Source organism: Nilaparvata lugens, chromosome 2, assembly GCF_014356525.2.
Source record: "Nilaparvata lugens isolate BPH chromosome 2, ASM1435652v1, whole genome shotgun sequence".
NCBI lineage: Eukaryota > Metazoa > Arthropoda > Insecta > Hemiptera > Delphacidae > Nilaparvata > Nilaparvata lugens.
In genome coordinates, this window is record NC_052505.1 from 62,144,376 (window position 1) to 62,156,543 (window position 12,168).

The 12,168-nt window shown below is 31.1% G+C and overlaps 1 long non-coding RNA gene across 2 annotated transcripts; it reads left to right on the forward strand.

Moving 5' to 3' along the window:
• The first annotated feature begins 505 nt into the window (after positions 1 to 505).
• LOC111043729 lies at positions 506 to 10,474 on the forward strand. 2 transcript variants are annotated; one of them, XR_002605599.2, is made up of 3 exons: positions 506 to 715; positions 9,823 to 10,042; positions 10,410 to 10,474. It is a non-coding gene; the product is annotated as an uncharacterized LOC111043729 (long non-coding RNA). The 2 variants fall into 2 exon arrangements; XR_002605600.2 differs by having other exon boundaries at positions 506 to 692.
• Positions 10,475 to 12,168: the final 1,694 nt, after the last annotated feature.

A 12,168-nucleotide genomic window follows, 5' to 3' on the forward strand; every position in this document is an offset into this window, starting at 1 on the left:
TTTCAAATATTCAATATTGAATTTGAAAGTCACGTTTTTCAAATGAATCTATCATGTTCTATTACTGTACGTACCGTATCTAGCAGCTATTTTATAGTGAGAAATTAACTTTGGACTAGCCTATATTATACTTCAAAACATGGACTGTAATTATATAAAAGCATTATTTGTTTTTTAAAACATGTTTTATTAATGTTCATTTCAAAATTATTTATCTAGCTAGACTATTCCATCAATACAGCTATTTATTTATTTTTGTAAAAGATGTCCTATTCGATTTGATCATTATTTTCTTTGCTTTAGATTATGTTGAACAAAATAAGTGGATTAGAAACTGGCAATTATCCTATAGTGAAATTCACTTGAAACGGTCAGCATTGGTTGAATGGGAAGCCGGATTGCTGACAGGTTGAGTTAAATCTCACTGACTTGAATAATTATTGTCATTTATAGTGTAGGCCTATGGTTGCTCAGAAGGATTGGCACTTGGCACTCCGCCCACCATCTCATTACTTGCAAACCCTGTTTTGTACAGCAACCTCTTGTATTTGTTGATATTAATCTGTGAGGCTGTGAATTGATACTGTTCCATTGCAGTAATACAGAGGAAAGAATAATCAAAGATATCGAATATCAAAGAATTTGGGGGAAATGTCGACACTCTAACAAGGTGAAACTCATACCATTGTAAGGTGAGATTGAGCTGATGAAAAAGGTAGGCATTATTCTCTTTCTCCTTTTCCTTCACATTTATTTAAAAAGAGAAACATTTCAGACTTTACTCCAGTTGAAATTCAAACTTGTTCTTATTTGATTCATTATTCCTCCGTCAAATTTAGTTTTGTGAAGATTTTGTCTTTAGAATATTTCTGTTTCAAACTCAGTTTCTTACTCTTACTATAAAATATTTTTTATCAATAGGCCTACTAAATGCGGGGAAACAGTTTTTATTAAGATTGGTTAATTCTAAATTTATTTAAATTGAAAAAAAATACGTTTTTTTCTGTTCTATTCAAATTGAGTAAATGAGTTGTTGATCAAAATATGATAATATATTATGTTGGTGTCAGTAGATTGATGTCGAAACAAGTACCTAATTAGTGATAGTCATCAACATTTCAAGTGAAAGGTATACGCTAATGATAATGATGAGTGATAGCCTAGTCCAGGCAATGGTCAAAAAAGGCTGTAGAAGGAAAATTTTGGAAGACAGTTTTTAACCCTGCAGTTTTGTTTAGGGTAGTAAGGAGGTAGACAAATCAAAAGTCTCCACCCCTACCCCCCGCTGCTAAGCGGGTGCATGAGGATGGTTCAAAGGTACCATTTTTTGTTTTTTCGCATGTAACTCGAGAATTACGCATCTTACGGACATAACTGTTCTATACACAATTAAAGCTTAAATAATTTGTCTACAATATTCATCTCTCAACTTTTTCTTTGTTCATTTGTGCTTATATCTAGGCTAGTTTTAAACAGCTAGGTACTTCAATTCCATCAGCACTGGCATGCTGTTAATCATGGCAGCTACACTAGGTATTCATTTGCACTAAATAAGAGTATAACGATTAGTGAGCCAACCGTTTTTCGTGGTAGGAGAGTCGACACAATTTATTGAATTTCATTCATAAACACTCAGTTATGGTAAAACACTATTCCCGTATAGAACTGAAAGTTTTTATGAATTTACCCTGATACTCCTTATTCCGACCTCGGAAAACGGTTCACTGAATGGTTGAACGGTTGGTGCAAATGACAAGTGGAGCGGCCGTAATTAACAACATGTCAGTGATGATGGAATAAAAACAGCAGTAGTTTGAAACTAGCCTAGATATAAGCACAAATAAGCAAAGAATGCATCATTAATGCAAAATAACAGTGCTACCAACATGAACAGAAATACATTGCGGATATTAATTTACTCACCCTCGTATAAAAGTGACCACAACTCACTTATTTTTGGGTAGGCTACCTATGTTCGGAAATCTGATTATAATCTGGCGCATAGTTTTTGGGAGTGCTGGATCCAAATCCAAAAACAGAATATTTCTATCTTTATTCATAAGGAAAGATATGAGTAATCAATTTCGAAATACGAATCCACAACAACACTTGTAGTGCGGCACATTGAGCTGGCGCATAAGGAACAGCAGAGTTGAAATGTTGTGGACCGTTTCCATTATTACAAGTTCCCGTCATTCGATCTCTAGTCATGTTGCAGCCATGGGCGCTGACTTACCAAAACCTTTGGGTAGGCTCATTGGTCTGATGGGGGGGTGGGTATACCATGTGTCACCTGGTCATTGGGATATATATATATATATATATATATATATATATATATATTATATATATATATATATATTTATCTCATATTGATCAGGATTTTAGAGTTTCAAATTATAAGTCAGTGAACAGTCATCGAGCGATAGATAGAAATTATTATTGTATACTCGAGGTGACTTTCATGTTTGGCATTGACTGATAGTTTATTTATTCCCCAAAATTATATTTTTTTGGGAGAGAGCTCGTTTGATAGGACTCATAGTAAAGTCCATCTTATCTATTGAAGAGGATATAGGCTTGTTTTTTATAATACAGTTTTTCTGTCGCAGTTCGGGAGGCTTAAAAAAGAATTGTATTATTATAGAAAACAAGTTCGAGCCGATTCGTTAGTTCCGATAATTTGATATTTTATTCTAATTTGTAAAGTCTATCAGTGAATTCCAAATGGAAAAGCATCTCGAAAGGTAGGTGGTTTTTGTTAAGATCCATTTCATTTTATTGCCACAAAATTTAAATCTTTGCAGCCAAGCGAGTAGTGTTCATATTTATTTATTTATGAATTTTTAAAAGTTAGTTGTTTTTTAATATATATACCCATTAAAAATAGCCCAATCATATATGTATTACCATATTATTTAACCATTGTTATCAATTTGATGGAAGTGTTAAATATTATTTTCTCTCCATTTTGTTATCATTTTTTTACCCACCATTACATTTGATGGAGACTAAAGGATTTTTAATCCAGCTTTATATTTGGACTTTTTCGGTATCCTCATTTTTTGTGGTCGCATTCTCCATTATTAAAATATTTTTTTTATTTCAGTGAAATTTATTATGGATGAAATAGTTGAGTTTAAATCTTACGGGGCTGTAGAAACAGTTATTAGGATGAATTTCGAGGATTTAATTAAATGGAATATTTTGGAACATAGATTTTATCACTATTATCAGTGCGTATTACAAAATGGATTACTAATAACGGATTGAGAATAATGATTATAATTGAACAGATTTTGAGATTCACGATATTGGAAAGTTTCGATTATTGATTTTGATATTTTGAATTGAAAAAGCTATGCTAATTGAGGATTTTGTAAGATTGCGAGATTTATGATTAATATTTATTGGAAAGATTTATATATTTCTATGGTGATAGGGGATCGAAATAATTGATGATTACTAAGAAAGAATTGAATAGGAAATTTATTATAATTGAAAATATTTTGATAATGAAAGAAGAGATTTTGAAATATGGGGAATTTATGATTATTGAAAACGGATTAATTGAAAAATTATTATTTATTTTGAAAAAGGACTGGATTGGAACAGAATGACAATGGGGAAACTTAGACCTCTACTATTACCGAAATTTTTTGATGGAAAAGATGAACAATTGACATTGACGACTTTTTCAACTACTTTGAGAAGGTTACCTCAGCCAATGGTTGGGATGAAAAGGATGACTTATTATATTCGCGGTTTTGTTTGAAAGGATGAAGTGCTGCGAAATATTTTGACGTTATTGAAAACGATTCAACTCGACAGAACAATTTTGAATTTATGCCAGTGAAAGAAAGATTAATTAATTTTTTCGATCTCCTCTCAGCAAATTGTGGAAATTAGAAAAGGAACTAGATAGCCTACTTGTAAAATGGAATTCGAAGATTATCATTTGTTTGTTTTCAATATAATATATTATAATTGTCATATTATAATGTATTCCCCAATCATAATACATTACCATATTTTAACTATTGTTATCAATTTTATTAAATTGTTAAATATTCTTTTCTTTCCATTTTTGTTATCATTTTCTTTCCCACCGTTACACATCCCCCCACAGTGTGAAGTCTTCAGTTTTGCAACAATGGACCGATAGGCCTAATAATTGACAAAGGAATTTGGAGGGAATGTTTTAAACACAATGTTTGACTTTGCAGCTTTGTTGAGACCAGTGGGGAGGTGAACGGAACATATCAAAAGTTTTGCTATGTTTACCACCTAATAGTCCCAATGCAGAAGTTGCAATGTCAAAAAATTTTCAAATGTTATAAGAGAAAAAATAGCAAAAACTTTGAGGCAAACGTTTTTTTTAAGAATATCACACCTTGAAGAGCGGCGATATTTCGAAAACCATTAAAGATGCAGAAGAAGTTGAGATTTGAATATTGTAGGAAATTATGGAAGCTTTAATTTTCCATAAATTAATGGTAATGTCCGTAAAATGCATATTTCTCGAATTATGTGCTAAGAACCAAAAAATGCTACCTTTGTACCAGCCCACCCTCTTAGCACAGGGGTAGGGGTGGGGACTTTTTATATGTTTAACTCCTTACCGTACTACCCTAAAAAGAACTGCGGGGTGAAAATTTTGTCTTCCAATCTTTTCCTCTGTAACCCGTCGTTAAATGAACTATGATGCTACAAGCCAATCTCCATAATACACGTACCTTACCGGTATCCAGATGGATAAAAAATTTTAATTTTTTAAATTAAAAAGGGCCTACGGGCTTTTTTGCCTGTAGGCAGGAGGTCTTGGTCCATGCCGGTATAAAAAAACTGCATGTGGATAGATAATAATAAGTTTCAGTTGATACTCAAACTAAGAAATAATAGAAATAGAAAATTTCCATTATAAATAGCCTAATTTTATATTATTCTCCAACACAATATAATTTAATGTTGATAATATGTCAATTCTCATTAACATCAATTCAATAATAATCTTCGATCAACAAAATGTGTATAAATCTCTGCACATTATAATAGTATGCCATAGTGTAGCTTAGATTTTCAATAACGCTCAATTCTTACTAACGGTTCAAATCAAATCAAAATCCATTTATTGCCAAAGACAAATTACAATTTGTATAGGCCACGTCATGAGAAAATGACATAAATCATTACATATATAATCATACAACATAGAAACAACAAGAAATCATCACATCAACGTCTTAAAAATTCTCCATATGAAGGCAAAATATTCATCATTGTTATAAAAACAGTTTCCTATTAGAAAATCCTTAATTTCAAGTTTATATTCACTCACAAGTAAGCCTCTTATATGTAACGGCGACTGATTATAAAACATAATTGCACAAGCCCTAAAACTAATATGACTAGATTTGTACCGACAATATTCGTTTCTTAGGTTCAACCTATTTCTTGTGTTGTGCAAATGAACATCAAAATGACTAGAGAATGAGAGCAAGTTAGTCTTTACAAATAATAAAAATTGAAAAATAAAAATACACTGCAAACACATAATTTTCAATTTAACAAATAGCGGATTGCAGTGCGTAAGGGGAGGAACATAACACATGGTTCTTATTGCTCTTTTTTGCAGAAAAGTGAATGGGAATCACTACAATTGGCCCATAATATAGCTCCATACAAAAGATGTGAATGCACATAACTATAGTAGACATTTACTAAAATGTTTTGAGACACTATTTCCTTTAATCTTCTCAACATAAAAACACCTCTTGTAACCTTGGGGATAGTGCAGTCAGTATGACACTTCCATTTCATATTATTCTGTATATTGATGCCTAGAAATTTGACAGAATGCCCTGAATTCAAGTTATTATAGGATACAGATAAGTTTTGCGTTTTGTTCAAATTCAGAGCAAGTTTATTAGCATTACACCAATCAGACATTAGTTCTAATTTTTCATTTAATAACATTTCTCTTCTGTTGAGATCGGTCACGATATTCAGGCACACATCATCTGCATACATACAACAAGTTGTGCTCTCATCCTCAATATTGCCTGGCAGATCATTCATGTAGAAAATAAACAGTAATGGTCCTAGAATTGAGCCTTGAGGCACTCCATTAATAACAGGCTTGTAACCAGACACGTCTCCATTAAAATACACTGCCTGAAATCTGTCCATTAAATATGACTTTATAAGTGCTAAAGATCTACAATTAAAACCAAAACTTTCAAGTTTAGAAAGTAGAATGACTGAGAGACAGTGTCAAACGCTCTTGACATATCAATAATAGTCTTGCGTCCACAGAATTTTTACCTTCCATACCATTTAATATTTCCTGGATGAAAGACATAACTGCCTGGCATGTAGTGTGGTTTTTCCTGAAGCCAAATTGCCTACAAGATAGCAAGTTATTTTTTTCAATGAAATCGACCATTTGCTGAGCTATTGAAAATTCAAAAACTTTGGAAAAAATTGGTACTATAGATATTAGCCTATAGTTGCTACATAGGTTGAGGTCACCTATTTTTTAAAAATCGGCACAACTTTAGACAGCTTAAGCATATCAGGAAAGGTACTGGAGTCAATACGATGATTAAAGATGTGACAAAGAACTTCACAAATATGTTGACTGCTAGCTTTACATATGAAGGAATTCAAATGAAAAATATCCAAACAGCTACTATTACTTAGAGAGTTCAATGCGAGGAACACTTCTTCCACACGGCTACATGGTGGAATGAGAAAGATGGACCTCCTTTTTATACTTTATTTAAGTATAGTGGGAGACAGTATTTAAGCTATTTGGTCTTGCAGCCAGAACCTCATTTATGCTGTCAACATAATACACGTTGAAGTTTTCAGAACTCAGGTCTACATTTTCTTGGCGTGAAGCAGATTTACTATTCAATGATAGGTTTTCTTTGATTATCTTCCACATTATTTTGGGCTTAAATAAAATGAAAAAATGTTATACCCTATATTGAATCTATTTTACCTCATTAACTGCAACTTCCCTTGGAAAACTATAATGTTTATCTTCATCATTATTATGGTGAAAAGGTTCATCTTCAAAATGATCATCATTATAATTATCTTTATCCTGGAAAAAATAATATTCATTCTTCTATCGTTTGGCAGGTATTCAAGACTGACGGAATATATCAAATTTGAGGTTCATCTCAACAGTTGAATTAATTTAAAATCAGTTTTAGATTATATTTTATCACTTTTCTCTCGTCATGATTAAATATAAATAATAAGATGTTTCTTGGAAGCTCTAAATTATTGGTTACCAATGATTGCATATGAATCAATTTCTAGTGATGGTTTTACACGACTCACCTTAAAATAATGTTTTAGTGATCTTCCATTTTAATTTAATTACTCTTATTGTTTTCCATAAAGAAAAGTCGACTCTCATGTCTCATTGATGTTAAAAGAAACCTCTTCTCAGAGTGAGAGTTTCATTTTTGGAATTTAAGTTACCTCTGGATGTGGTTTGCAGGAATATTTACTTTGATACACAATCTAATTACCGGTATTGTATCCTCTGCTAATAAATCGCAATTATTTATATGTCATTTTCCGTTAATGTCTTCCTTAAATCACTCATTTTGACTGTGGATAATTGCTAAAAGTATTTGTCGAGTTTTGAAATATGTTGTGAAATGGTATGATTGAATTGTTTTTTCTTATAAAATTTCTTACAGAGCAGAGATTACCAATGCAGAAGCCTACCCTACTTCATGCTTCAAAAGATCCATATTCCCAATGTGTCGATTAATATCAAGTGTTCACTCAATTCTACTGTTAAACTATTCCAATCAATAATTTATTCTAGATTTGTGATACATCAATAATTGTGATAGCCTACTGTCATTTCAATTGTGTGTGAGTTTGTGAATTATAATTATGACTCACATATATATTAATAAAAACTCATATTTCATTATTGTTGATCAGTGTTTACAGAAAGAGAGGTCAACATTTTAAATCTTTTCTCATTTCATGTGTCTATTCCAGGATCATATTGAATTCCTTTGATAATAGCTACTTTTAAATTGATATAAGTTTGTGATATTTTTCAGATTTTTCCAAACCTTGCATTCATTTTTCACTTTTCCTTTAGTTCTATTTTACATAATATTGAAGCATTGAATTACTTCGATAATATATATATATATATATATTATATATATATATATATATATATATATATATATATATATAACTTATATATGCAATGTTCCAATATCATTTCTTCGTTTCAGATAATTCTATTGTTATACTTATGGAAATTATCTTATATGCTCATACTTTGCTATAGGCTAGATTCAATTTGAAATTACAGGAAATAGCTTTTTACATCAATTATAATAATCAATTGAATGCAATGATTAGGCCTACCTACCGTGTAACCAATGCGATGGCCTACTGTGATTGTGATGTTATTTTTAACTTTGTTTGTTTTATTAATTTTTGTGAATGCAAGGCATCAACTACATAACTACTACCTATATAGTGAGGTTCACGTTATAATGGTAGTGGAGAAAGATATGAGAACAGTGTTGCCAATTCTCTGCATTGCCAATGCCTTTTGTTGAGGATAGCTGATACGGTACCGGTATATCTAATGAAAGGTACCTACCTAATATTTTTTGTTACCTAATTTTTGTTATAAATAGTCAATTAGGCCTATATTTTATTCGTCAAGGAAATAATTTTTAATGATGTAATGATAAACTTCCATTATCGAGATTGAATATTCTGTTAATTAATTTTGCTTCTAAGATATGGCAAAGTTACGGAGCTAGAGAAGGATAGCTCTATCTGCTTTGTCGAATGATAGACAAGGATAGCAACACCAATGTTAATCATATATTGCCATCAAAACGTGGACCTTACTATAATTGTGAGTTTTATGCGATCTAGACCACGGTACTGGTGAATCACTTTGATATAAATAAATAAAAATGTCCATGTTTTTCAGCAATGGTATGCGTAGCACATGTGGATTCATGCATGCATGAGTTACATGGGGATAAGGATGAAGCTTTTATCAATACATTTATAATGTGATTTTATGTATGAAATCTGTATTTCCCATCCTTATTATTTACAGTTTGCATTGCAATTCAATAAAAAATATTTACTGTTGAGTGTATATGTTTGACATAGAATATTCAAATAAATGTTTTTCAAAAAGGTATTAATGAGTTCTGGTTGCTTATTCATTTCAGATGTCATTTGTCCAATATATTCTAATCCATAGCCTGAAAACCGATTTGGGAAATGATAATACATTTGGGGCTTCCATGAGTTAATATAAGTTCTTAGTAGGTGATTGTTGGTCGCTCAAAATTCTCTTGAAATGTGAATACACTGTTAATTGATTAGAAGGATAATCTTATACGGTGATTAGCATGTAATTAAAAAACCAGACGTTCGTAACACTAAATTGTTTTCTCTATTATTGAATGAAGTAGTAGTGAAAAAGGTGGTCATCCATGTTTCTTACTATTCAATCAAATAACTCACAGTTAGGCTACCGTAAACATTCTATTATACAAAAAATCCTTATTATATGAATGACTGAGAAAAAACAACAGTCTCAGCTCAAAGCTGTTCCTCTCCAAAATTTTGATAGAAGTTGTTCCATGAATTGAATTGTCGGAAAATTGCTCCAAAAGTCTCATCATAATGTTTTTTTCAGACTTACATATTTTCACATTCTTTATTACATGGATTTCCTCATTATATTTTGCAATCAAATAACGATAGATCTTCCATCTGGTATCACACATTTTGCAGTTATCAATAACGCCATCTCGCATCTATTCTCTGTGTGGAACCAACATCGACTGGGCAAAGTTTTCAACAAGAGTAGCTCTCCAAACATCCATTCAAAGCTAATGGAGCCGAAAAGGAGTGTCTCTACTGACGGATACCATGGAAAACGCACCAAATCCAGATCCAATACCAATAGTCATATTGGTACAGAATTCCTTGGAAAGCGCTTGTTTCTCTAGTGGTGGGTATAATATATAATAACGTGAAGTAAAATAACGTATCTGGAGTAGCCCTCACAAAAAAGTTAAAATAACGTATATTTATTGAATAGTCTCTGATGTAATTGAAAAATATTGATTCCATTTAAATCTCAATTAAATTTTATATTTTATCCAGTGTTCATCACAAAATTATTTGTTACTTCAACCATTTTATAGTCGCAACTTGTGTGTTGTGTCTCATTTCCTTGATACATATCTATATAGGCTAATATAGCCTATATACCATACTAATTATGGTGACATTTTCAAGCTGTATAAGTTTTGATTAAATAATGTTACTACATTATTTTATTCAAGGGAAGAACTAATTTACAATGATTTTTACAGGTGGACAATACACAGTATTAAACAATATCGATGTTCCATTAAATAATGCGAATTAAGAAAACATGCTTCCAGTTTTTTATTGAATCCTTGTTCACAAAATGGCTCCTACTAGCAATAGTTAGGCTACTGTATTAAAATTTGAGTTAGATTTTCATAAGAAATTGACAGAGGAGTGAGACTTGTATAATTCCATCAAATAAATTATTCAAAAGGAAAAATATAGTTTCTCAAATGGAAATACCTGCCTGAAAATCAAGAATTCAGGAGAAAAATATTTTGTAGTTCCATTATCAGTGTTTCTAAAATGTATGAGTGTGAGCCAGTCCTTCCCAAACCATTTTCTATTGTAAGTAGACCTATATGGTGTGCTACCTATAACTTTACTTACCGTACCTATTGTATATAAACTGATATTCATTTTCAAATAGATTTTAAATTGAAGTAAAAAAAGCAAATGCTGTACCGTTACATGAAGTATGAAATATATTTTTATTTAAAAATGAAACTTCAAATTGTACAACCTAAATTAGATTGTTTGTAATAGGTAGCCTATTACTGTAGCCTATGGCATGTGATAGTACGGTACCGAGTTAATAAAACCTAGACTATACTGTATAATATAGGCTTTACATAATTTTTATTATCACACTTGAATAAACTATATCATTCTGAATATAGAATGATATCGAAATCAAAATTATATTAATATCAAAATTAATGTTTTTAGTTCTAATTCTTAAGCTGGGTTTACACCAAAGTTATTAACAAAATGTTACTATAATTCTATTTTATAGATTTTATTAGATTGAACGGAACTTGACAAACACATATAGGCTATGTTCATCATGTGTATGATAAGTTATGTTCAATCTAATACAGAATCTATAAGGATTAAGTTATAAACATTTTGTTTATAACTTTGGTGTAAACGCAGCTTTATTCAACTATAATATATATGAAGATTAATGCAAAATTATCATTGAGTTATATATTATTCAGAATTATATTTATGAAATTTATCTTTTCTTATAAATGTTACAGTTGCCTAAGATGACAACTCGAAAATTTCAACTTTAAACTTTTAACAAAGTCTGTAATTTTCGACATTAGAATTATCTATGATAATTTAATCATTTAATGCAAATTATGTACAGGTTTTATCCAGTATCACATATGTCATACTATATACGGTAGCCTATAGCATGGTATTTTATTCTACTATATACCGTGACCTATATAGTACTTTTGAGTAGTTTGACATAAACGGTTTAAGCAGCGCTGTCCTTTCTTAGTGTTTCCAACAACAACTGATCATGGTATTGTGATGCGTCAACAAAATTAATTGATTGAGCGAAGTGAGGTCTAAGATTCAAGTCAACGGTTTGGCATTTCTCTTGATGTTTAAATGTTTATATGTTGCGCATTTACGGCGAAACGCGGTAATAGATTTTCATGAAATTTGACAGGTATGTTTCTTTTTAAATTGCGCGTCGACGTGTTTACAAGGTTTTTGGAAATATTGCATTTCAAGGATAATATAAAAGGAAAAAGGAGCCTCCTTCATACGTCAATATTACCGTAAAAGTCAGACTATAGAATTATTCATCATAAATCAGCTGTCTAGTGGACTATAATACTACCCGTTCAAAAACATCGAACATCTTGAAAATGTATCTTTCCATCAACGTTAATAGACAGTTGACCATAATACTACCCGTTCAAAAACATCGAACATCTTGAAAATAAAATTGTATCTTTC